Here is a 12,393-nt window from a genome sequence, read left to right as displayed (position 1 = left end):
AACCTCTTATCCTTATTCGAAAACGTTTATCTTTGCTAAAATAATAACTAGCAATTACTCTAAATGGTGCAAAGGGAAGCAATAAAAATACAAAGTGTAAAAGTTGAACACTCGTAATGGATGCTTTAGAAAATGGAGAAGGAAAGTAGTGATGTTCCACACTTGCATGGTCAAGACATAAGCCATCAATGCCACACAATTAAAACATGGGATTTTGCATTTTCCACACATCATAGAAGAGGATGGGATCAAGAAAATAACAATTTTTCAAACCTCAAATGCCCAATTTCGAAGGGGGGATTGCAAGGAACAATCAAGAGAGGGACTAGGGTGGCCAACCCAACAACTTACGCTATGTTTCGTCCATTGAATGATCAATTTCTTGCAAATTCCTCTTTCGATAGAGAAAAAGCTAGATAACTATGAGTTGTTGAATTGAGGCTTCTGTGATCCATATCGTTTAAGAGAGAATTTTTTTGGCGTAAATCACATGATATTTCATTTGTCGACGCGTTTCGAACCAACCAGTGTGGTTCATCGTCAGGACAAGTTTAAGAGAGAATTTTTTTCGGCATAAATCACATGACATTTCATTTGTCGACGTGTTTCGAACCAACCAATGTGGTTCATCGTCGACAAATGAAATGTCATGTGATTTACGCCGAAAAAAATTCTCTCTTAAACTTGTCCTGATGATGAACCACACTGGTTGGTTCGAAACGCGTCGACAAATGAAATATCATGTGATTTATGCCGAAAAAATTCTAACTACAAGTTGTTGCTGGACAATGACAATGGCCACATGTCTTCTAATAGATTAAGGATTTCTAGAAAAGTAGCAATATAAGATCCTCATTCTCAACATCCTTGAGGTTTAGAAATCCATATCAAATGGTAGAAGTCTACTCTCTCCTACTAATCCATGACCAAGGTTCAATTCCCAAAAGCACTCAAGTCATTATGTCATAAGATGGCCGTCTGACGATTTGTGAAAAAGGAAGTAATTAGGAAACAATAAAAACAATTAAAAATTAAGGCACGCAACAATATCAAAGCATCTAAAATGGATGGAGGGTGTGAGCTCTTGTTGATAAGCCACGATAATCATGACTACCCAAGCCCATGCTGCAAAGAAGGAAGTTCTCTGACAACAATAAAAAATATCATAAACCATGCAATCCAACAACAACATTATGCTCAAAGACTCGTGAGTGATTACACACAAAGATGAGAGCATTTTCTTGGGGAGAGAGAGAGATTTTCGGGTTTTTGAGACAATTCCAAGGTAAAACAACAATAACCCACTAGGGAATGGGAAGAGCCCTAAGGTTGACAAAAGCACATGAATTAGCGAGATCCCAATCAATAAACCCATGAGGAACATCCAACATTCCTCAAGTGTTGCAATCATGCGATAACATTCATGCACTCTACCAAAAGTGAAGAAGTATAACAGTGAGTGAAGAAGTATAACAGTGAGTAAAGAAGTTGAGCAGTGAGAACCCACACTTGGAAACTTGAGCAACACAATATTCTCAAAGCATTGATATAAATGGAGGATGCAACATCCCTCTAATAAGAGACATGTGCCCCCCAACATCTTTCAAGTTGTGGACAAGTTCTACCACGACATTTAACAATTCTAAGAATCAAAGAGCCAAATAATGACATTCAAGACTACTCCCACAATCAAGGTAAAGGGCATGAAGTTGACATTGCAAGATGGAGAGCACCGATTTCAGGGTTGCCAACAATGTTGAAGTAAAGTAACAATGACCAACAAGGGAGTGATAAGAGGCTAAGTAGAAAATCACACCCATTGGAAATTTCTTACCACCCCTTTGCTAGTCAATGAGAAATGAACAAATGCCCTGTTAGAAAATGTAAAGCGGCAGCTTATTAAACTTATTTTCTTAAACCTTGATACTTGCTTGTGAATCTTAGTTATCTTCTATATATTCCTTTATTTATATATTTTCATCAAACAATATCAAGAAGTAATAACAACAAAGAGGACATAGATGTAGGCTCTCGGCGAGGGCCAAACCCCTCCAAGGGGAAAACTCGTAAACTCTTCTCTTCATAGAATCTACTTCAAATTAGATACAAAGACCCAATCCCTAGACCAATTCCTTATCCCAGTACCAAGTCAGACCTTCCTTAATCTGCACCAAAATGATACACACTGCAACTCCAATCTACTAGCTACAACACTGCTACTCAACCTCCAACTTCGGCCTTGTAACTGCTTGAAGAAACCCTAATTTGACCTCCCTCTGGGACCTTCCAAGAGCAAGACAACTCTTCCTAAGGTCAGTGAGGTATAGACATAGTTTCCTTCGTTCCAACTGCCAGTTTATGCACTTCGTCCTACTGCAAATTTGACCTCTTCCTGCAACCCAGAAACCCTATAATTTAGCATGTGTGGGAGAGATAGAGCCCAAAAACCAATAAATTATGTTATTCCTCATTCTTCTTGACCTTCTTTCTCCTTCTTGCAACTACCCAGCTATAGATTGAACTATTTACTTATAAGTGAGTGTGTCTCCAAATGAAGTTGAAATGTTATTTACGTAGCCTTCTCAAGGGGTTAAATTCCTTCCTTTAGGCCAACTTGAGGATCCTAAGGTTGATGTAACACCCTCCTCCCACATTTACCCAAGTTAATCGGTCCGCTGGGGTAAACGTGTGATGAGAGGCTACTATGAAGTGATTCAACTTCCCATGTACAGTTAAGGAAGTCGAACCGACAAAACCAAACCAATCTGACCTTCCACACAACCTACAGAACCTTCAGGAGCCAACCCACCCTTCCAGGTGACCAACCCCTGAGGAAACTTGTTGTTTCACTGATCTAGACCCCCAGTTGCTCCCATGGAAAACCATGCATGCAACTAAAGCCTTCCATTCGCTCCCCCAACAAGGGCATGCTAGCGACTATGGACTTTTTCAACTAGTTCTGAGCTAGCAATCCCAGATTTTGTGCCACTTTTTTAGGGCCAGGACTCAGGCCATTGCCTAGAACTTCATGAAACTTTCAGAAGTGATAAATAACAATGGAACAAAGGTACTAATGCAAACACTTGAGTAAGGACTTGGCCAGAACCCTACTAGCCATGATAGACATTTCATAAAACATGTCACAAATATGTAATCTACAAGTCATAACAACATATATGAGCATAGGGCTCTCATACTTATTTGGGATTCATAAAGAAGCATTATTGCGATATCACAATAGTTGCATTATCATCTATTAGGTCATATATTCATTTTACATTCATTTACAAATCAAAACATGATGAGAGACATGCATTAAATATTTCATAAAACATACTCATAACCAACAAAAATAACAAGGATATAACAGCTATAAGAATCACATATAAACTCGAATATTTACACATGAAATACCCAAGAGAAAAATCTCTTATTAATGAATGCAAAAGTCAATCAGGTTTGGGACTTACATGAACCATCCGACCATAGATTAGTTGAACCAAATATTTTTTTCAACCAATCACCCTTGTGCCATATTCCAAGCATGAATGTGGGAATCAAAACCAAACCAAACCAGGTTTCCTCATGCTTTACCTTAATCCCCACCAAATCACTAAGCCCTAAACAAGCATGGATGCCACAGGACTTCTCCACCTACACCGTGAGGAATTGTCTGTCTCCTAGTCTCTATACTTTATCGTATATCTCATCATACAACGGTCGAGGATTCCTAGGCCCAATCAAGGCTCCACCCTCCTTGCTTTACCATATATCCTGTCATTCACCGATCAAGGATTCCTATGCCGGATCGAGGGAACACACCTATAGGCTTTACCATATATCCCGCCATTCACCGGTCAAGGATTCGTATGCCCACCAAGGCACACAAAATCTGGTTTTATCGCAATCCCACCTTCTCTTGACCAAGGATTCCTAGGCCTTGTGTTCTTTATTTCAGAGACCACCTCACTTAGTTTCGAAACCATCTGGCAATATAGCTCAACCAAATACAAGAGAACCCATCACACCATGGCTATTCGGAAATGGCAAGGCAAGGCTGAAGAACATTGTCACACTTGGAAAAACCCATGCCAATGACAACAAGAGAACCAAATACACACATGCATGTACCATGCATGCCAAATATAGCAAGGAAATCACACATGAAAATCGATACCTGCAAATAATCTCGTTGTAGCTACTTGATGTTGCTCTTCCTTGCTTGATCTTTGCTTTCCTTTGCCTTCTTGGTCCTTCCTTTTCTTTCCTTGATCCAATGCTAGAGTGCTCCAAGAATGCTCTAAGTGTCCAAGAGTGTGAGAGAGAGAGAATAGAGAGAAAGCTCCAAAATTGAACTGAAAAAAGGTACCAAGTGATCCTCAAAAGCCTTTTTATTAATGAGGCCTCTATTTTCTTCAATTTTCCATTATTTTCCTCCTCACATGCAACTTGTGACCTTTCACCTTCCTATTCTCCTAATTTCCATTATTTTCATAAATAAATTGCCAAAAATTCCATTTTGTCTTCCAAAGCCTTTGCCATTGTCTTTGCTTATTTCCTTAGCCATAATAAATGAAACGAATACCCACACTCGGATGTTTTGACCAACATTCAACTTGGAATATGTGTCCCATGACCTTGATTATTATTTTGCCTTTACTAACTTTTTTACATGGAATTTTGACCAGGGTTGTTACAGAACCCTCCCCCTTAAGGGAACACCATCCTTGATGTTTAATGATACTTACAACCAACAAGACTATTGAACGCAAAACATATTGCCCATGGAGCTTTATAACTTAGCTCGATGTAGTATTTACAATGATCAACCTACTGAGAATCAAACCAACATGACAACCATAATGACATGACACCCATACCTCTTATTGGAGCTTTATAACACAACTCATGGTGGTATCTACATCCATATACATATATACATATACCAAAAACATCACACCAAAAAATATACCAAAAACATTCGCTCAAATAGCAAATAGAGAAGGATACGTAGCATGCATCTGATTTGCCATCTCCCATGTAGCTTCATCGAGCCCAAATTGCTTCCACTACACTTTAACCTGCTCGAATGCTTGGTTCCGGAGCATGAGCATCTTTGTTTCTGCAATATACACTGAGGTTCTAGATGGAATTATCCATCTGGCTCCACCCGCAATACAAACCAGTCAATCACATGATCAACATCTTTAGCATACTTCTTAAGTAATGACACATGAAAAACATCAAGGAATTTCATTGTCAGAGGCAGTGTAAGTTGATAGGCTATTGGTCTAATCCTTTCAAGAATCTTGAAAGGTCCACAAAATTGAAGTGCCATCTTGGCACATGATCCAATCCTTAAGGAGCTCTTCTTCAACTTGATATTCAAGTAGACTTGTTCCCCAACCTGAAATTCCTTAAATAACATGTTTTGGTATGCATAAATTTTCTACCTGTCTTGTGCCGCCTTTAGATTCTTCTTGATTATCTGCTTTGCATGTTCCATCTCTACCAACATATTCAATCCAAACAATACCTTGTTCACTGGATCACTCCAACTGATGGGAGTATTACAACTCTGCCTATATAGTCCTTAAACAGACTCATCCTCAATGACTCCTAATACCCATTGTTATAAGCAAAATCAACCAACGAAAGGTACTCCTCCCATCTCTGATGTTGATGCATCACATACATCCTCAACATGTCCTCCAATATCTTGTTGACCCTCTCTGTCTGTCCATATGTCTGGTTGTGTTAAAGGCCAACTTTGTCCCCAAACCTACAAACAACTCCTTCCAAAACTTGGAAGTGAACTTAGCATCCCTATCTGACACAATCTTTCTTGGAACACCATGCAACCTCACTACATCTCTGATGAATACCTGTGCTACATCACTAGCTGAATAAGTAGACTTCATTGGAATGAAGTGCACTACCTTAGTCAACCTGTCCACCACAACCATGATGGAATCATGTTGTCTAGATGTCTTCGACAAACCTATGATGAAGTCCATGGAAATGACCTCCCACTTCCACTTTGGAATCAGAATTAGTTGTAGTAGTCCACCTAGATGCTTCCACTTGGGTTTCACCTGTTGACAGTCCAAACATCTAGCCACAAACTCTGCCATCTCCTTCTTCAGATTCGGCCAATGATAAAACTTCTTCACTGTTGTCAATGTCTTCTGGTATCCTGAGTGACATGAATACGGTTTTGCATGAAATTCTTGCAAGATAACCTTCCTAAGCTCAATGTTTTCAGACACATATATCCTGTCCCTAAATCTTACCAAACCATCTATTTTAAGATGATAATCCACTTCTTGACCACATGTACCCTGTTGTAACTTGTGCATAAGCTCCATGTACCTGCCATCCTATTGTCCCGCCTGTAATATTTGATCTTGTAAATATATTCTATAGGAATTCATAGCTACTATATGATTCACTTATGTCCTCCTACTCATAGCATCTGCAACCCTATTCTCCTTACCCTTAATGTACCTGATCTCAAAGTCAAACTCACTAATTGTGCCTAACCATCTAGCTTGTATGGCATTCAGATTTGGTTGGTCAAATAGATGCCTCAATCCACTGTGATCACTCATCAATACAAACCTCCTACCGAGAAGATAGTGCCTCCACATCTTCAATGCATGGATGATCGCTGCCAACTCAAGATCATGTGTCGGATAATTCTGCTCATGCTCATTCAGTTTCCATGACTCATAGCACACCACTTGTCCTTCCTGCATCAAGACTCAAATAAGTCCTCTCTTGCAAGCGTATGTACACACCACAAAGTCTTTTTATGGATCTGTAATCTTTAACACTAGAGCATTTGTCAACAACTGCTTCAATTGCTCAAAATTGGCTGCACATTCCTCTGTCCATTCAAATTTCTTACCTTGACTCTACAGTGATGTAATACGATATGCAATGCGAGAGAATTTCCTGATGAACATCCTATAATAAATTGCTAGCCCCATGAATGATCTTACCTCATCCACATTCCTAGGAGTTGCCCATTCCATAATAGTTTTTATCTTTTTTGGATGCCTTCCTTAGAAACAACATGTCCCAAGTAATGTATCTTTGTCTGAAAGAAACTGCATTTGCTAAACTTGGCATACAAATGATGCTCTCTCAACAATATCAACATTATTGTTAAGTGCTCGACATGCTCTTCCTCATTTTTAGAATATATCAAGATGTCATCAATGAATATAATAACAAACTTGTCCTGGTAAGAAAGCAACACATTATTCATTAAGTACTTAATTGTAATTGGAGCATTAGTCAAACCAAATGGAACTACAACAAACCCATATTTCCCATACCTGGTCCGGAAAGCTGTCTTGTATATGTCCTCTTCCTTGATGCGTACCTGATGGTATCCTGATCTCATAACAATCTTCAATCTTCGAGAACATTACTGCTCCCTTCAATTGATCGAACAAGTCATCAATCCTCGGCAACGGATCCCTATTCTTGATGGTCACCTTGTTCAACTACCTGTAATCAATGCATAGCCTAAGAGTATCATCCATCTTCTTCACAAACAATACCAGTGCACCCCAAGGTGATACACTTGGCCTAATGTATCCCTTGTCAATCATTTCCTTCAATTGTAACTTTAACTCCACCAATTCTGGTGTGCTCATCTTGTAAGGTGCCTTTGATGCTAGTGTTGCCCCTAGTACCAACTCAATGGAAAAGTCCACCTGTCTATGAGGCGACAAATATGAAATCTCTGTTGGAAACACATCATGAAACTGCTGCAAGATCAGGTACCTGCTCAATACCTCTACATCCTCAACATCCTTACCTTTATCACTAGAAATATGTACTGCAAATAACACACGCCCTTTTCTGCGACTGCACTTTGCCTACATAGTCGTCACCATTCTAACTGATGCTGCCTTCTTCTTACCTTGCAATATCCTTTGTTCCCCATTGTCATCCAAACACTCAATGGCCTTGTCATAACAATCCACTTTGTCCCTATGAAGATACAATCAATCCATACCCAAAAGCATACTATATGATCTCAACAACAATACATTCAACTGTGTTGAGGTAGGCATACCATTCAACTCAAATGCACAAGTTCTTACCCAGTGATACACTCTCTTCTTTGCATCTGTAGCCAACTACACTAATCGGGATTTGGCATGCACTTATTTATTCAAACCACACTTATCCAGCAGTTCAAGGCCAACATAACTATAATTAGATCTAGGTTCAATCAAAATGGAGATCACAAAGCTTACCATCCATCTCAATAACAGTTGCCTGGTGATCTGCCTGCTTGTTATCCAGCACTACATAAATTCGTGGAATGCTCTGCCCAACATCCCCAACTGTCTGCGCTTCTTGTGCACTGTAAATATGAGGCCTACCACCCTGATTCTGTGGAAAATCCCTCTTAAGATGCTCCTTACCACATGTCCAACACTGCAATCATCCTATACCATCACCTTTATTCTTCTTCCCTCCATGTTGTGACCCATTAAACTTCTTGTAAGGTGCAACATTTTCTTTCTCACCTGCATCCTGAGGCCTTGTTCTTTTCGGCTGCCATTTACCTTTACCTTTGTCTTTCCCTTTCCAACCTTGCTGAGATTTTTTCTTGCACTTTGACTGCTCATAACAATGCTTCAATTTCTCAATAACTTCCTCAAGCAATCGAGGGTCATCATACCCAATCTGATTTCTAAATGCTAATGGCAATCCACTAAAAAATCTCTGAAATTTAGCTTTTTCATCCTTAAGAGACGATATATACCTCAACAACTCTAGGAACTTGGCCGTGCACTCATCATCTGTCATCAACCCCATCTTTAGCCCATAGAATTCCTTGACTTTGTTGTTGTAGTACCGCTCTAACAAATACTTCTTCCTAAAAAGTCTCTTGAATTCACACCAACTCAAGTCTTATGTCTTGATGTCTCTAACTCACTTCACATCTTCCTACCAGATGTTTGTTTCCCCTTTGAGGCTGAAGATAGCTATTTTGGCCTTCATGTTCTTCATGTAATCATGTGACCCAAAGAATTTATTCATCCTAAGTCACCATGCCTCTGCATCCTTTGGCTTCTTCAAATCTCCATCAAAGGTAGGTGGCTTTGCTTTCTTGAACTCACTTGGAAAATATCCCCTATCACTCCTCCTGTAAGAATGATAACGATGACGATCATAGTACCTGTCAGAACCAGAACTAGAATAGAACCTGTGTCCATCACCTCTCTTATCCGGATTATCCAAGAGCTTTCCATCTTTGATCATGTCATCTCTATCTGACCTATGCCCACCATGAGATCTATTGCCATATGCCCCATTAGTTATGTCCTCCTTCCCATGGCTAATCTGAAGTGGTCCTCGTCTCTGTAATTCTGAAAAACTCTGAAGGATGACTGCATTAACTTCTACTTGTTTCTCCCGTGCCTGAATGATCCTGTCATTATTTTCCTTGCAACTCCTTATTTCTGCCTTCAAGCTTCTCAATGTGTCTGCTAAGTCAAAAGAGTTCCCAACACCATGTTTCTCATCTGATCCATAGGGAGAGTCTCGTGAATTGTAGTATACCATCTTGCTAGTCATCTTTGCTCTCTTTCCTGCAAGTACATCGTGTCAGCTAAAACCAAAACATAACATAATCAACATACCACAATATACTTCAGGGGGGAATATCTCATCTGCAAGATCAACCAGACTAGCACGATACATGTATAGTCATAATCACATTAGCATATAACATCAGTTTAACCACTATCCAGTTATCAATGCCTAATCATACCAATCACATACCATGACCTCATGCATGACAACTACAACCATATCAATGTATGCATAACAATATATAAGCACTGACGGCCACATCCAACAACACACCATCCACTTTCACACGGTGACACCATTGCAACCATGACCACCACCATGCCTACACATCAAACACATAAACCACAAACATGAAGAACACATATATGCAACTGACATGAATGTATGACCAACACACCACCCATCAAGTCCAAGGGGTGAACCATGCTCTCGTACCACTCTATAACACCCTCCTCCCACATTTACCTAAGTTAACTGGTCTGCTGGGGTAAACATGTGATGAGAGGCTACTATGAAGTGATTCAAATCCCCATGTACAGTTAAGGAAGTGGAACTGACAAAACCAAACCAAACCAATATGACCTTCCACACAAGCTACAAAACCTTTAGGAGCCAACCCACCCTTTCAGGTGACCAATCCCTAAGGAAACTTGTCATTTCACTGATCTAGACCCCCAGTCGCTCCCATGACAAGCCATGCATGCGACTCAGGCCTTCCACTCGCTCCCACAACAAGGGCATGCTAGTGAGTGTGGACTTTTTCAGTTATTTCTAAGCCAACGACCCTAGATTTTGTGCCACTTTTTCAGGGCCAAGACTCAGGCCACTGCCCAGAACTTCATGAAATTTTGAGAAGTGATAAATAACAATGGAACAAAGGTACTAATGCAAACACTTGAGTAAGGACTTGACCAGACCCCTACTAGCCATGATAGGCAGTTCGTCAAACATGTCACAAGTATGTAATCTACAGGTCATAACAACATATTTGAGCATAGGGGTCTCATACTTATCTGAGATTCATAAAGATAAATTGTTGCCATATCACAACGACTGCATTATCATCTACTAGGTCATATATCTCTTATACATTCATTTACAAATCAAAACATGATGAGAGCCATACATCAAGTCTGTCATAAAACATACTCATAACCAACAAAAATAATAAGGATATAACAGCCATAATAATCACATATAAATGAGAATATTTACACATAAAATGTCAAGGAGAAAAAGCTCTTATTAATGAATGCAAAAGACAACCAAGTTTGGGACTTCCACGAACCACTTGACCATAGATTGGCTAAACCAAATCTTTCTTTTAGTCAATCACCCTCGTGCCATATTCTAAGCATGAATGTGGGACTCAAAACCAAACCAAACCAAGTTTCCTCAGGCTTTACCACAATCCCGACCTGTTCACTAGGCCCTAAACAAGCATGGATGCCACTAGATTTCTCCACCTACACCGTGAGGAATTTGTGTGTCTCCTAGTCCAGGGATTCCTAGGCCTTTTTATTAATGGGGCCTCTATTTTCTTCAATTTTCCATTATTTTCCTTCATTTTCCTCCTCACATGCAACCTATGACCTCTCACCTTCCTTTTCTCCTAATTTCCATTATTTTCATAAATAATTGCCAAAAATGTCATTTTTCCTTCTAAAGCCTTTGTCATTGCCTTTTCCAATTTCCTTAGCCATAATAAACCAAATTAACACTCACACTAGGATGTTTTGCCCAACATTCAGCTTGGACTACATGTCCTATAACCTTGGTTATTATTTTTCCTTTATTAACTTTATTACATGGAATTTTAACCAGGCTTGTTACAACCGACTTGTACTCTTGGAGATTCCAAGACTTTCTAGACTCAAGAAATAATTCTTTTTACAATTACAAATTTCCTGTAAGGGTCTTATAAACATGATGTTGACTCCTTTGACTCATGACAATAAATCCTAAGACCTAACAAACCATAGAAGCACGAAGAACATGCTTTGACCTAAAAGACCATCAATAATCAGCATGAAACCCATGCTTTAATGATAATAATTTTCTTTTCTTTTTCTTGTTTTTTACATAGGATACATATTGAAATGAGTACAACAATTATGAATACCGAAACTAGTTACATTTATCAACACTCCCTCATAACTAGGGAGGTATTCGTAATTGTACAACTATTACATCATCATATCTCAAACTGAAGACTTCTCAAGAAGAGTCGGATTGATAAGCCATACTGTAATCGCCCCTCCCACATTTACCTACTTTTACAAGCTCCCTAGGGTAGATGTGAGGTGAGTGTTACTAGGACATGACCCAACCTCCAAGTTCCAACTATGGAAGTGGGATTGACAAACCAACAACTTTACTAACATCCCTCGGAGACCACAAATCACTCAGAAGGTTGCAAACCACCCTAGGTGGTCAATCCCTTAATTGGAACCATTTTTCATTGACCTAACATCCTAGTTGAACACACGACAAGGAAAGAGTGTGGTTATAGGCTGCCAACCGCATGCATAGGCCTACGTCCATGTGATTATGGCCTAATTTCCCTGGTTTTGTGCCAGTAGTCTCGAGATCTAAGCCACTTTTCCAAGCTAGCCTCTAGACCACTACCTAGGACTTCCTGTAACTTTCCAAAATCATATTTAACATGATGAAAATGCTAAAACTTCAAACTTGAAATGAAAACTTGACCTAGACTGCCTAGAACACACTAGACATTTTTTTAAACATATGGTAAACATGTGAGTTGCA

The sequence above is a fragment of the Pinus tabuliformis genome, chromosome Q, assembly GCF_031772625.1.
Source record: "Pinus tabuliformis cultivar Carrire ecotype Pingquan chromosome Q, CPIR1, whole genome shotgun sequence".
Classification (NCBI taxonomy): Eukaryota; Viridiplantae; Streptophyta; class Pinopsida; order Pinales; family Pinaceae; genus Pinus; species Pinus tabuliformis.
The sequence above is the reverse complement of the archived record's forward strand: the minus strand, read 5'-3'. Positions refer to the sequence as shown.